The sequence below is a fragment of the Carlito syrichta genome, unplaced genomic scaffold, assembly GCF_000164805.1.
Source record: "Carlito syrichta isolate Samal-C Ts95f unplaced genomic scaffold, Tarsius_syrichta-2.0.1 Scaffold307912, whole genome shotgun sequence".
Taxonomy (NCBI): domain Eukaryota; kingdom Metazoa; phylum Chordata; class Mammalia; order Primates; family Tarsiidae; genus Carlito; species Carlito syrichta.
Window position 1 is genome coordinate 90,941 of NW_007252008.1, and position 15,096 is coordinate 106,036.

The 15,096-nt window shown below is 38.9% G+C and overlaps 1 pseudogene; it reads right to left on the minus strand.

The window, feature by feature from the left end:
* Positions 1-1,779: 1,779 nt before the first annotated feature.
* On the minus strand, positions 1,780-14,836 carry LOC103267076 (annotated as a pseudogene).
* Between the last annotated feature and the right edge of the window lie 260 nt (positions 14,837-15,096).

Consider the following 15,096-nt stretch of genomic DNA (forward strand, 5'->3'; position numbering starts at 1 on the left):
TATTGATAATAAAAGCTTAATAAACTAGCATGTTTTTAAAAATTCATAACATTTCCATTGTGATAGAAGAAAAACACATGAGTTTTTTCACTTAAAACAGTAATAAATTCTAAAAGATTTTACAGAATTGGAGAAGTTCTGATGAACGCGCCAAAACATGAAAGAATTGAGTACAACAATTACATAGGAGACAAAATATGTCCGTATTCATTACTATGTAAACAGAAACCTAGAAAACACCAGCGCATCAACTGTAAGGACTCCTTTGAACTGATGAGTGTCCAGTAAGCCTATTATGTACTCTACAGCAGAGATGGACAAACCTATTCCATAGAGGGCCAGATAGCAAGTATTTTAGACTTGCCACCCAGACCATCTCTGTCACATTATCTCAAATGCGCCTTTGTAGTGCAAAATCAGCCATAGACAATAGGTAAACAAATGGCCATGGCTATGTTTTAATAACACTTTATTTATGAAAAATGAGCTAGTTTGTTCCTAGGATGTAATTTGCTGACCTCTGGTTTACAATGTACATATTGATTATAATTTATTCAAAATATTTCCTTATTATCTTTGACCAGTTTAAAAATATGAGAAAATGATCCCAATTAAAACAAATATACATATAAAATTCCCAGTAAAATATTTAAGAAGCAGTATGTGAGACCTAAATAAGGGTGTGGTAGCGCACGCCTGTAGTTCCAGCTACTTGGAAGGCTGAGGCGGAATGATCACCAGAGCCCAGCAGGTCGAGGCTGCGGTGGCCAGGAGCGGCCACTGCACTCCAGTCTGGACGACAAAGTGAGACTCCAACTCAAAAAATAAAATAAAATAAAAAAATAAATAAGGAAAATTACAAAAAATGACTAAGATTATGTGAAGAATAACTTGAACAGAGAGGCACAGGGCAGTTATATTTTTGAAGAGAGAAGGCAATATTACAAAGATTGCTAATTCTTCCCAAATGAGTATTACGTTTAACATAATGCTAATCAAATCTTTGTGGGAAATAGAATTTGACAAAATTATGCTGAAATCCACCTAAGAAGTGAAAATAATAAAGAATTTTTTAAAATAAGAAGAATAAATGGGGAGCAACTTGCTCTGCCACATAGAAAAGCAGATTGTAAAGACAGCACACTTCTGGCAAAAATAAAATAAAATAAAATCAGATGTCTGAATTAAACAGAAAAGAAACTGTGAAAACGGCCATGCAAGCTGATACTCTGCAAAACTACTGTAAGGATCAATGGGAAATTTACAACTGTCTTATGAATTCTCTTTACAATTTTTTCAAAACATTCAAAATTCTCTGTCAGTTATAAATGCACAGGACAATCTAAAAATGGTAGAACAGGCTGGGTGCGGTGACTCACGCCTATAATCTTAGCACTTTGGGAGGTCAAAGTGAGAGGATTACCTGAGCCTGTGGGTTTGAGACCAGCCTGGGCAACTTGGCAAGACCTCATCTCTACAATAAATCCAAAAAGTAGCCGGGCATGGTGACCACACACTGTAGTTCCAGGTACTTGGAAGGTTGGGGTGGATGGATCACCTGAGCCCAACAGGTCGAGGTTGAGGTAGCCTGAGCGTGCCACTGCACTCCATCCAGCCTGGGTGACAGAGTAAGACTCTGACTCAAAACAAACAAACAAAAAAAGGCAAAACTAGACCATTTATATATATATATATAATTTTTTTTTTGTTTACAAAGTCTTGATCCTTTTTTATTATCTGTCTGCAAAACTAGACCATCCACCAGACTCCTGGATGGGCTTAATTCTCCTCCTCATCAGATCCAGCTCGGCCCCAGCCTGGCCCACCTTGGCGTTCTTCCTCTACACGTGGCCCGGGCGCCACCCCCATATGGAGAGTGCAGGGAGAAGTCAAAGTGCTTTTGGGGATCCGGGCGGACCATGAAGGACGGGATGGTCACAACCTGCTTGTGGACCCTGACGTGGCGCTGGCGGATCAGCACACGAGCCGTGAGGGACGGACTTGGCCGAGCCCAGCTTGAGGACCTGGGTCTGCAGGTGCCTCTCCAAGAAGTCCTCGACCTTCAGTTCAGGCCCAGGATGTCATGCGGCTTCATCCTGGCCTCATCCAGCACCCCAATGCGGACGAGTCACCGCAGCGGGGCATCGCCTTGAAACAGACGCTGCGCGGGTCCTTCTCGTCCAGGGTCTGCAGCTCCTGGGCGGCTTTGCAGATCTTGGCCAGAGTAAACTTGACCTTCCAGACCTCTCGTTTGTTCCGGAGCCCGTACTCGCCGCTCAGATCAGCTTCAGCTCTTAGTCGAGTCGGATTTCTCAATGATCAGCTTCAGTTCTTGCTCGAGTGGGATTTCTCAAAAGGCCTCCACAAAGCCGGGCTCGGTGGCTCAGCCTGTAATCTCACGCCTTTGGGAGGCTGAGGTGAGTGGATTGCCTGGGCCGCGGGTTCGAGACCCGCCTGGGCAGGCGAGACCTCGTATCTACAATAAAATAAAAAAAATTAGCCAGGCGTGGTAGCACGCGCCTGTAGTTCCAGCTACGCGGAAGGCTGAGGCGGAAGGATCGCCGGAGCCCAGCAGGTCGAGGCTGCGGTGGCCGGGAGCGGGCACAGCACTGGAGTCTGGGCGACAGAGTGAGACTCCAACTCAAAAAAAAAAAAAAAAAAAAAAAGTCTCCACTGGGTCACACAGGTTTTGCGACAAACGACAAACCCAGATCCCGGCCACGGGCATGTTGGCGCTGTTGGCCCATCTGCGCCCAAGCACAGGCCCCGGCAACTGAAAAAGAAACATATATTTATTTAGCACACTAAAATGTAGACCATTCAAAGCACTGGGAATTAAAGTATTTGTTTTTCCTGTTAAAAACTTACTAAGAGTCATTTTAACATTGCTTGCCTTCTCCTCCTGGTATATCTTATGAGAAGGAGCAAGCTTCTTTTCTATGTCTTGACAACTGGTCATACTCCTTTCCAAGTTTGGATTTGCTTTCATTATTTTAGTCTTTGAACTTTCAGTGTTGGAAAATGTGTTTCTTAATGTTGTGTTCTTTTAATGTTGAGTTTATTGCTGACAGCACTTCCTCCAGGATATCTTGATCCTTTTCATCATAACCACTTTCTTCATTTACACCATGAAGTGAACTTATACTAAGTTCCTTCTGGATACTTACCTAGAATTTCTTCAATGACAGCAGTGTCAGCATTCCCTTGGTCATTTTAACAACTTCATTTATGTTCAATTTGATTTCCACTTCCAATGTTACTATTTTTTTAATTTCTTTGTTGTACTTTCATCTTTCTTAGCCAATTTCCCTTTTGATTGTTCATTTTTGTAAAATGTCACGTGTTTATGATTAGGAGACAAGGAAACATTTTCTGTGTGTGTATAAACTGAATAACAGATGTCCAGTGACCAGTGATAAACAGACTTTGAAGGAAGGTGGCTGATCATTGATTATGTTGCATATCTGTTTTTTCATGTAGCAATTTGTGAGTTGATGCTTGTACCTTATACAATCACTCACATTTAATATGCCACGGTAACTGAAATTTAATGATGGTGTTAGGGACCTGGTGTCATTTAATCAAATCATGGTAACTAAAATTCATGCGTATCAGAACCATATGTTAAGTGAGGAGTGTGTGTGTGTGTGGATGTGTGACCATCATACTTCAGGGTCAAAAGAAAGGGAATAAAATTGTGTAAGATGCTGAGACAACGGATGTGTTATTTAGAACATGACATTATTTAAGTCTGTCACATTACACTTCAGAATAAATTCAAAGTTGTTCAGAGTTAAAAATAAAATAATCAAGCTGTCAGAAAATTATAAGTGAGATTTACATAGTTTGGTGATAATATAAACCAGGGTCTACAAAGCTCTGAATAGTGTGGTTTGTGATGGTTTAGCTCCTAACCAGTAAACTTTATTTTACGAAATACTTTTTAGTATGTTATTTTATTCTATCCTTTCAACAATCCTGAAAAATAGCTAGTAGAGATAGTACATGTGTGAGAATGCCTTTGTTCTTATGAAATACAGGTTGAAGTATTTAGAGATGAAGTATCTTGATTTATACACTTTCAAACAGTTTGGCCAAAAATTATGTATATCTATAGATGGATGATATATAGATAAACAGATAAGTAGCAAAAGACAAAATATTAACAGCTTACAAATGTAGGTTAGAAGTATATGGTTGTTCATTACACTATTCTATCCATAACTCTATAGGTTTAAAACTTTTTAAAAAGCAAAATTTAGAAAAATAAAGAAAAGCATCTAAAACATATTTTTTTAAAGGATACTTAAACAAAGCTTGCTTTGTAAATTGTGGATTTGATTATTTTCTTTAATGAGATACAGGAGAAAAGTACATCAATTTGAACATTTGTCTATTTTGTTCTTTTAGCATTAAATATTTCCTACAATCCTGCTGTCTTTTAGAGAAACAAATGCGTTTAAGGATTTATGCTAACAGAGCTTTCTCCTAGTTAAAAGCTAATGAAAACAGCTTTTAACTAAGCTATTTATTTTTTCTGGTCCTGTAAATGAGGGTGCTGAGTGAAGCAGTTTTAGCAGCTGAGTAAAAGATAAAGCATTGGGCTACCCCTTCGGTCGGTCCCCTCCCACTATGAGAGCTTTTGTCTTCTCAAGAAATCCTGCTTTCAAAAAAAGAAGATAAAGCATTGTTTTCCAGTTTATAGTCTTACAAACCAGAAAGTCTAATTGTGTCCCCATTGCCTCATATTACTTTTCCCAACTAGCTTATAATTGACCATCTCAGAAAACTGGTCTTCTCCTTGACTGTCTAGGATACGAGATGTGAATGTGAAAATTGACTTTGAATATCCTTCCTGGAATCGGAAGTATAGTAGTAAGAGAAGAAGATTGTTTCCAACAAGATGAGGTAAGAGGCATAGGAAAGAATCAACTCTAATGCTTGAATGTCAAATAGGTTTTGGCGCTCCTCCTAAAGAGTCCCCATTCCCTCCACCCACCAAGGGAAGTTATATTCGTGTTTTCTAGAAGTTTTAAAAGCATGATCCATTCTACAGGACATTGCTACCACCTTGGCTCCTCCCATCTCTCTAGTGGCCATTGCTACTTCCATTGCAAGCTGAGGGACCTGAGAATGACCTATTCCCAACACCTGCCTACTTGAATAAGGAATTCTTTAGAAAAATATAAGCATTATCAAAAGTCTACCAGTATCTACAGACAGATACATTCAGGGTCTCCATCTGTGCTAGCATCCAAAAATCTTTAACCAAAATTTCATTTTTAATCTTGAGATCTAATAATTTCATCAGCTCATTCCTCCCTTCTTCTTGGTGCTAGGTATTCTCTTTTGGCTAATGTATTCTTTTATTTCCCTACACTGCTCACAAGGGAGGCTGAACTCTGTGGACTGCATCAATTAGTCCACTTTGCCAACTGGCTTCCAGTTGGGTTTGGCTACAGGAGATGCTGAAAAGAAACTGGTAGGAAGAAGGGGAAAGAGATTTCTTTCCTTTACTCCCTACACTGAGTTGCACCCCTGGCAGTAGCAGCATGTTTCCACAGCTGCAGTTCCTATAAACTTCCTTCTCCACCTCCATGGCATCAAGTCTCACCACACTCCTCATGATCCTTCAAACCTGGGAGTGCAATGGCTGTGTCTTTTGCTGGTCTCTGGGTACCTAGACATTCTTTGTGAGTCCCTGTATCCCTATGCATGCCTCAGTGAGTAGTCCCTTTACTTAAATCTCTTCAACTGAATGATTTGAATGAATCACCTTTGGTTACCTGCCAAGACGCTGATGGATACACTAGTCATATTTCCTTTTCTTTACTTCAAGCCTTACCACACTCAATTTCCTAAACATTATATTTTGTACCATTTACCTCAATCTTAACACTTCACTGTCCACACTAGAGAACCATCCAGTGGTTAACACACTTTTCTCTATCTTCATAGTCATCACAGAATGCACCTTTCCCCCTGCCTTAACTGAAAATTACATCTCCCCTGCTGGTGCATTTATCCTACAGCCTCCTTATGGGAATTAGCTCATCACCCCACAAACAACAAACTGTAGGTACACAGGGCAGGATTCCAAATTATCTCTACTCCCCACAGCTGTTTGAAAATCAATATCCTACCACCTTCATATAAAGATTATTTTGGAGCTGAATGTGGTGGCTCAGGCTTTTAATCCCAGCACTTTGGGAGGTTGAGCCAGGAGGATCACTTGAGGCTGGGAGTTGGAAATTACCGTGAGCTAGGATCATACCATTGTACTCCAGCCTGGATGACAGAGCAAGACCCTGTCTCTAAAAATATCTTTTTAATCATTTTTAATTTGAGACTCACAGCACAGAACTATAGTATCTGATTCTCCTTTTCTTATTATCATTTACCTAACTCTTTATTCTCTGAGAATATCACCATTTAGGTCAGAGTCATCCTCTCCTGTCATTATCGTAGGTGACTTTAAAGTTTCTTGATTTAGTTGATGTCTTTCAAGTTCACCTTCATTTCTCTGCAGTCAAACACACGCATGGTGAGTAGTTAAACATAGGTTCAGTTGCATAAAACAGACATGTAAAATGACAGTGACTTAGACAACATACAAATTTCCTTACCTGTCTTGTACAAGTTCAAGCTGGTATGTTGGCTACACTCCATGAAATCTTTAGGGACCTAGACTCCTTCTACTTTGTTGTTCTGCCATCTATAGATTACTGCTCTTATCTGCATGGACTACGATGGCTCACTACCATGGCGGCATGTCAGCCAGCTTAGGGATGAAACATGAACATGAACATATAAGGGAGGCTGAAAGCAAGTTCTTTATTCAGAGTATTCATGAATCTGGCTAAAATTTCTATTGCTAGGAAAGAAAGAAAGGAGAGAATGCATTCTGAGCTACTACTCACAATTCCTGTCTTATATCATCTTAGACATTGCCATTATCCAAACCCACGCACTATGAAATGTTTATCCCTGTAATAACAACCTCCTATCCACGTATCCCTCTCACTCACTAAGTCCAGTTAAATTTATTTGTGATAAAAAATAATATGCTTTATCCATTGACTTGTTCCATATTATCTCAAGTTTTCAGATAAATCTTGCAGTTAACAAGCTTCATCATGTATTTCTCCCTTGCCTATTTATTCCTCTGCCATACCTAGAGGAAATTTGGATGATCCCAGTATTCTGTCTTTATCTTTTCCTGCACATTGTTGGCTAAACTCCCACAGTCACATTGGTTGATCTCATGACACAGTTGAATTTGCCAGCATCTGTTGGGCACTCAGTGTTGCCTGGAAATCCTTCTGAGTATTCCTCGCTAGCTCCCCCTTCAGTTCTCCCTGGTGAGTATCTCATTTTTCTCAAGCCCCTTTCCCCATCAGTTTTCCTCTTACTTCCAAAGAACTGACTGTATTAGTTTCCTGCTGCTGCTGTAACAAATAACCACAAATTTAGTGGATTAAAATAACACGAATTTATTCTCTTATAGTTCTAGAGGTCAGAAATCTAACATCAAAGTGTCAGTAGACTGCATTTCTTCTAGAGGCTTCAGGAAAAATATATTTTTTCTCTCCATTTTATAGCTACTGGAGGACACCTGCATTTCTTGCCCCTAGCCTTTTCTCGCATCACTACAACCTCTGTTTCTATAGTCACTCCAGCTACTCAGACTTTGATCCTCCTGTCTTCCTCTTATACAAGGACTCTTGTGATTATATTGGGCCTATCAGATAATCCTTCATTTGATAATTCTTAACTGAATCACATCTGCAAAGCCCTTTTAGCCAAGTAAGGCAACATATTCACAGGTTCCAGAGATTTGGATATGAAAATTTGGGGGGACTATTACTTAGCTTATCACACTGACCTAGTCTTCTACTTTCCAAGCAGATTATAGGCTTCGGGTAGAGGCCCCCTAATATCTACTCCCATTCCCCTGGGTACACACTTATTTATATTCATTCTTATCTTGACCCCTCTCAGTTTCAGTGGAGGAGGTATTCTTCTCATTAAAGGCTGCTCTCCCAATCATTTTCTATAACCCAGACTTCTTTGCTCTGTTAATGCTTTTCATCTTAAATGCCTTTTTATCTAATATTAAGATTGCTACATCAGCTTCCTTTTGGTTTATTGTTGCTACTGTAGCCCATTTCTTTAACATTAAACTGTTTATGTTTTATATTATAGAGATTAATTCCATAAATACTTGGATATTTAAAAATACAGTGAGTTCTGCTGTAACATGACATATGCATTCCTAAAAATTACCACACTGTGTAAAGTTGGGCAGTAAAAAACACAGAACTTATAAGAAAAATGAACTTGGGGCACAAAACTTTATCAGTAGCATTTTTTTAAATTATAAAGATGTGGGGTACAATTCAGGGTTAGGTATACAAACATTTATTATACAGGTACCCTTATTGATGAGGTGTGCCCCTCCTTTCCCTAATAGTTTCTCTCAACTGCCAATCCCACCCCCCTCCCCTGACAGTTTCCCACTACTGCCAATCCCTTTCTTATAGTATTATAATTGTTCAAGGTCTTATGAGTGAGAACACATGGTACTCTGTTCTTTGTTTCTGTGAGAGATGACTGAGTATGATCGACTCCAGATCCATCCAAGTTGCTGTGAAGTCCATATGTTTGTCTTTCTTTATGGCTGCATAATTTTCCATTGTGTATAGGTACCACATTTTAAAAATCTAGAATCATAACACAGCTTTGTATATTTTAGAGTTAAGACATACATTAATGGATACAGCATTTTTCCTTGAAATATGTTTGTGGAAGTGGACATCAGAAGGATTGCAGCCTGCAAATTGTTAAGTGGTAAAAAGAGAATTAGCTGGAATCAGAAGGAAAATTATAACACCAGATGTGGATGGAAATGGTTTATAATGTGTGGTGAATGATGGAGCTGGTAGAAGATGAGGTAGGTGAATTCTGTGGATTCCTATGCAGCTTGGCACAGTGGGGCGAAGTACTCACATTCACCTAGTGTTCTTGCAGTTAAAATCACATGAGATCAAATGTGAAATGTGTTAGGGCCCAAGTTCCCCCCAATATTTGCAATTATGTTAATAATGAATTCCCATTTCTAAAACAACTATTGAGGAAAAAATAAAATAAATATACTTTCTGAATGTCTCTATATTTCAATAGGCTAGTTTAAATCTATACTTATTTTGATTCCTGACATATGTTAACTTATTTCCAACGTTTTATTATGTGTTTCGGTTATGCTTTTTTTACTCCCTCTCTGTCATCTGTTGAATTTCTTTCTTTCCATTTTCCTTTTTTTTTTTTCCTTTACTGTTGTGGAAATTGTCTTGTTTCTATTCTTTTTGTTACCATCTTTAAATGTTAACATTCAAAGTTAGTCAATACACCTATCATTCTGTGAAAATACCTAAGAACATGTGAACAACTCTCATCTTGCATATTACGTTGAAAATACAATTTCATCTGGTTTTTAAATGCCTTGTTTGAAAGCATTATTTGAAAATATTTTCACCTTATTTTTGGAAACCTTATTTTAAACATATAATTTAAAAATTATGTTTTCTAGTCAACCACTATCAGATTTACCATAATGTTTTACAAATGTCTTTGTTCAGCTATGACTTCTTGCCTCACTCCTTTTTTCTCAGTTCAACTGATTTCTTACTGAAGGCCATCCTTCAGTAATCCAAGATGGGTCTGTGGGCAATAAACTTCATTATGAAAACTCTTTGATTTAACACTTCTTCCTGGGTGGTCATATAACTTGGCATAGAGTTCTAGGTGTCCTTTTTATCTGTAACACTTCAAAGATGTTGTTTCTTCATCTCTGACATCTGACAGCATTAGCTTGACATTCTGATTTCTCATGAGTTCCTCTTTTCCCAGCTATGGTTTGGAGTGAATGGCCTGCTTCATGCTTATTCAGAGAAATGGCAGCCCCTTCTTGGTATCCAACTTGTTAAGAAATCTGTTGTCAGTTTGACAGCCATTTTTTAATAAATAATCTGCTTTCTTTTAAGTAACTTCTAAGGTTTCTCAATATAATGATGTCTGCAATGTTATTACAAATTGCTTAGGTATGCCTTTCTTTTACTTACCCCACTGAGGATTTGGTTTATCATTTTTAAAGACTCACAGTCATTTTTTAATATTGGAAAAGTCTCACCATTATTCCTTTCGGCATTTTCTCTTTTCAGTCTTCTTTATTCCCTCCTTGAATTCCTTTCAGATGTATATTTGAGCTTCTCTTTAAGTACTTCATATCTCTTCTTTTGTCTTTCATATTTTCCATCTCTATCTTTCTGTGATGTATTCTGGGTAATTTCTTCAGATATTTTAGATTATTAATACTCTAGCTATCTAAAGTTACATTTAATTTACTTATTTAGTCTTTGGAATTTCAATCAATTTTTAAAAATTTTTATTTACTGATCTTATTTATTTATTTATTTATTATTCTTATTTATTTATTTACTGATCTTATTTATTTACTTTCCTTATTCACAATAATCTATGTTGGAAACCGGCTCCAGCAGGGTTCACGGTACACCAAAGGTGGAGACGGCATCGGTGATTGGGGGAAGAAGAAAGAGAGAGAGAGAGAGAGAAAGAGACTGGACTCCAGTCTAGTGCAGAAGTGATGTGTGCTATTGGGAATTACAACGGGTCTTTTATACACAAAGTCAGATGTGGGAGGGGCGTCCCCCACCCACCAGAAACCTTAATCCATGAAAACTTAATCAATGATTGCCTTTAAACCCTTTTCATATGATAATCTTAAAATCCCATAACAAAGGATAACCTAATCCGTGACTGACATATTCTATAAACCTTTTTCATCCTAAATTGACTGATTTATGCCAAGTTAAACAATTCTATAGAAGCTTAAGTATTTACTTTACAAACGAAAGTGGTCCATCCCAGAATGTTTGGAATGTGGCCCAGTCCAAAGTTCACAGTGGGCTACCTGCAAGTAACCTAGCCACATTCTTTCAACAAAATGGCTGTCTTCTAAAACTATATTCTACAATTTACACCTTCAATAAATCCTAAGATCATGACCCAGAAGCCTGTGACCAATACTAAGGCTCTTAGATGTGACACAAATTTGAATTATAAGTTGTGTGAAAGCCAAAACTGCAGTTTGAGGAAGAACGGGAGCAATGAGCTTCTAAAGTTAGCTTGTGTTTGTCCCGGTCTCAGAGTTTTTATGTTTTGAGCTCACAGGAGCTTAATCTGGTTAGTGCTGAGTAGAAAGGGGGAGGAAATGGGGTCAATAGCTCCCGAACGTATCCTAGTGGTCTCGGGGTCAACGGCCCTTCCTGATCCCTAACGCTCAGTGGGCCTCCATGGCCGGCTCCCAACAAATCTACACTGGTCTTAAGTATTTCGTTCCTTCCTTTATTTCTTTGAATTTCTAAACATGTATTTTAAAATCTCTATCAAAATGCTTCATTATCTGTTAATTATTTTATTTCATGTATTTTGTGATTCTCTCTCATGGAAAGGGTTCTACACTCTCCTGTCTGCCTGTTTGCTTTGTTTTTTCACTGAACTCCTCTTCAGCAGGAATGTTTTCCAAGGGACATCCATCACAAGAAAATACATACAGCATTAGCTTGACATTCTGATTTCTCATGAGTTCCTCTTTTCCCAGCTATGGTTCAGAGTGAATGGCCTGCTTCATGCTTATTCAAAGAAATGGGAACCCCTTCTTGGTATCCAACTTCATACATGAAGTTTCATCTCTTGACTTTAGACTTTACATTAGAAAGTAGCCTCTAAGGAAATCCCTATTCCTCGTGGCCTTTTGGCTTTAATGCTAGCTAAGCATTGTAGCTTTGGATCTCCTCTTTATTTCTAATTCATGAAGCTTTCCCTTTCCTCTTTTAAAGCTTGACTGTGTGTTTACAACAATTTTATTCCAAAATATCTAGCAAACATACATTAGGAGATAGGTTTTCCTGCATTTTCTCTGTTTGCCATGATGAACAGAAATCTTTTCAAAACCTATTACCCATGGATAACTCCTCAGTCTGTATTTCTGACAAAGAGGCTCTAGAATCATATCTCATCACCTACAAATTCTCTTCCTGGGTATAGCCCCATCACCTAAACCAAAAATGTACAAAATTACATTTTTATACTTTTTAGATTTCAAATCTAAAACTCTTCTCTCCATTTCCTTATCTTAATAAATGGTGCAACCATTGATCAAGGTGACCAATTTAAAACGCTGGAAGTAAACCATCTTTGACTTCCACCTCTCCCTCTCAATTAATGCTTCAGTTTATTCTGCTGTGGATGATTAACCATCCCAGGTTGCCCCAAACTGAGGGGTTCCCAGGACTTTAGACTTTCAGTGCTAAAACGAGAAAGGTCCCAGGCAAATCAGAACAAGCTGCTTGCCTTAATTACACAGTTAAAGTACTTCTCAAAATACTCCACTTCCCTTCACTCCCACTGCTTTCAGTCAGCAACCACAGTCTCACATTAGAATTTCCTTAGTGGCTCTTGCTATTATCTCCCTGCCCCTAATGTTACCCTTTCCTATACATTCTCCATATTATGATAAAGTGTTCTTTCAGGGATATAAATCTGGTTGGCCCCAAGTTAAATTATCCATTGGTTCTCATTGTCTCAAGGATAATTTCCAACTTTTTAACACAATCAACTGCAAATCCCTCTAGAATATGCCTCTTTCCTGCCAGTTTCATTATTTTATTTCTTCTCTGTAATTCTATGCTTATAATATGCCCAGAATGTAACTAACAAGGAACTAGGAGATTGAGGGCTTGAGAAATAGTTCTTAGTTTTCCCTTAGTTACAAGCCACTTAGTTTTTTCCTGAGCCTCAGTCTCCTGCCTTCCCTTTGCTTGGTTACTCCTTTTCATCCTTCAGTTCATTTCAGCTCATATTTCACTGGCCCTGACTCCCCAAGGCAAGGTTTGATAAAATCTCATACCACCCTATGCTGCCCCTTTCTGTTTGTCTATAAATCCCACTAGTGGAGACATCACTTTTGTCTTGTTTATCTCTATCCCTGGCATCTAGCATATTGCCTGGCACATAGTGGAAGGTCAGTAGATAATGTTTGGACTAATAAACTATAAACTACAGGGTATCAAAAACAATAAGATGATCTTTAAGATACCATTAGACTCTAACCTTCTGTCAAGAAGAGAAAAAGTCCTATATTTCTACAGTGACCAAAAGACATTAAATGATGATTGCCGCCTTTGGAAACTACTCTAAATGATATGGTGTCAGCCACTGCTAAGGCAAATACACATTCAGTCAGGTTTTGGCCAACAGGAGGGACATCATGAGGCACAAACTTCAGTAAAAAGAAATGGTCATCTGAGACTGATGCTAGAAAAAAAAAGGAACATGAAAGGTAAACAAAGTGTTCTTCATGAGTATGGGAAATGATGTATTCTCACTTGAGGACCTGATACCACAGCAGTCCTCATGGAGCCTTCTAGTAACTTAATCAGTAGAGGTCAAGGATGCTCAGTTTCACCTTTTCCACTCTACCTACTCCTGCCCCCAAGTGTCAGGGCAAGCCCACAGGTCAGCCTCCATGGACAGAGCAAGCCCTCTGTGTGTTTAGGCCCTGCTTTTGACATCACTGACCTGGGGAATCATACAGTCTCATTCTATAGGCATCTGTTTCACCAGTCCCAACCAAGCCTGTCTAGACTGTCTAGACTGCACTTCTCACTCTCTAGAAATCTCTGTTACTATTGACTAACTTACTTTCCCTTTGACAACAAAGGATTGGCAAATGGATACAATTCAATTGTCATCACTGGCAGTGCCATCTTGTGTTTCTTGAATGATGGAAAAGAAGAAGGCTTTGAGGAAGAATAGAAATTACTTCTATGGAGACTTGTGTGTGAGCCCTGAGGCAAAAGCAGCTGCAGACAGAAATGGAAAGAGTAATTTAACTGAAACCTGAACATCAGGGTGCAAAGAGGGTCACACAAAGGAAAAGATAGACAATGTCCTAATTTCTGCTTAGACTTGTGGTCAGAGAATCTTGAGACTGATCACTCACCAGTGGGTAGCTGGATGGAGGACTGTGTCAGGTCTCAATAAAGACTAGAGCAGGATAAAGGAAACAGCAAGCACTATGTGGTAGCTGGCAGGATTGGTTTATAAGCACCCATGAGAAGCATCTCTGGAAATTTCTAGAAATAGTTGGGAGAGAGTTTCCAGGGTCCAAAGGTACCTTTAATAACGAATGAGGTCATAAACCAGTGCAGTCAAGTTTACTGTGGCTAATATGACCCTGAAATCAAATGTAGCCTCTGTGAACAGAGGCTATACAAGGTCTGACAATTAGGTTCACGAACCATACTAGAAAAAGTGCTACATACCTCACTGTTGAATATCACTATAGTCACCTTCTAAGTATTCCCCTCGGGGAACTATGCACAGACTTCAGTGCCTAGTCCACCTATCAAAGCAATTTTGGAACTCTTTTTCTGGAATGGCTATCAGAGCTATCATCGTTATTTGTTGAGATCTGACAATTAAGTTCACGAACCTGCCACCCTGCGCTTACTTTGGCAGCACTGTACAAATAACTGTATTGGAACCCTACTCACCTGACCTGGTCCCCAGTGAATTTTTTCTTTACCCAAAGATAAAGGAAATATGTGATGATACTCAGGACACCAAGGGTAATATGCCAACGCCTCCTGTTTCGCACATAGCACAGAAAGAGTCCCAAAGTTGCTTTGACAGGTGGAGTTGGCATTGGTGTCACTGCATAGCTTCCCAAGGGGAGTACTTCGAAGATGACCATAGTGATATTCATCAGTGAGGTATGTAGCACTTTTTCTAGGGTGAGTTGACGAACTTAATTGTTAGACCCAATTGGAGGATCAAATCCATTCTGATATGGTACCCTTCTGCATAATAAAATAATCACTATTCATAGAATAAAGCCAGGAACACACCTGCATCGTATCTGCCCAACCACTGACAGAATCATGCCTTGCACTGTGTGCCAATTCTCAAGGATTGGGCTGGTCCCACTCAAGGAAGAAAAAAATTGTTGAAACT